Source organism: Sinocyclocheilus rhinocerous, unplaced genomic scaffold (genome assembly GCF_001515625.1).
Source record: "Sinocyclocheilus rhinocerous isolate Xijiao unplaced genomic scaffold, SAMN03320098_v1.1 scaffold6852, whole genome shotgun sequence".
Classification (NCBI taxonomy): domain Eukaryota; kingdom Metazoa; phylum Chordata; class Actinopteri; order Cypriniformes; family Cyprinidae; genus Sinocyclocheilus; species Sinocyclocheilus rhinocerous.
Window position 1 is genome coordinate 1 of NW_015631890.1, and position 1,051 is coordinate 1,051.

Below are 1,051 nucleotides of genomic sequence, written 5' to 3' on the forward strand. Positions count from 1 at the left end.
GAAATAAAACATTTTAGAAGAGAACGCAGCATCACAGTTGTCTGACTCTTAACCAATGAGCATTAAGCTGTGTCTCAGTCAGTCGTTTCCCATCATGCTTTTGATCAGCGCAGTGGGTGGAGAGCAACTGCGCTCGACTGCACAATCCAACACAGCCGCCTCGCAATCGCGAGAGTTTTTTTTGCGCACGTCAGCATGACATCAGAGCAAGTCAGACGTAACTTGGACACTTTTCTAACCGGCATGCATCTCGCGGTGATCACCGGTGATCGGTTCTGCGCAGAGGTGATCGGTTCTGCGCAGATTTTGCTCATCTCAAACAAGCCTACTGCGAAAGCCTTGATGACGGCATACTTTATTCTCGTTAGTTAGATTCTGTGATGACAAGCAGGATGTGTGTTGCGTGCTTATTATAACCAATGATGCTGATCCAATGATGCTCACAAATCTGCTTTTATAACAGTAAAAGCATTTTTAGTCACACTGTTATATTGAGTCATGTTTCAAAAAACACTGATAAAAGCATATATACCCCGACTTTATTGGTATTTAAATAGCATATGCTAATGTTGAACTTATTCATGAACAGATGGCGCTGTATTAAGCAGTATATAAAAGTGTTTCTGTTGCTTTATGAAAACGTTTCTGAAACGTCTGTGTATTTGACAAATATTGCATTTATTTCACTTCATCTGTGATAGAGTATGCAAACACTGCCAGAGCGTCATTACCAGGAGTAAGCGGCTACTCTCTCCAGCCGGAGGCAGGCTAGTGTAGTTTCTCTCGAACATCCTAGTCTTCTCGAGCAAGTAACTACGGCGCTGCCGATGACTTCCGTAACCATGGAAGAAATGCGTTAAGCAGCGTGCTCTTGCTCTCGCTTGGGTCGCTGAGTGCGCGTGCGCATAAGAATTCAACTCCTAACAGCGTAAATAACTCAGAATGCACGAAACGACAACAGACCCCCCGTTAAGCGCAGCATATTGCAGCCACAAGCGTGTTGCCTGTGACAACAGATAAGTACCGCACATTCGCATAAACTAGCACAAGC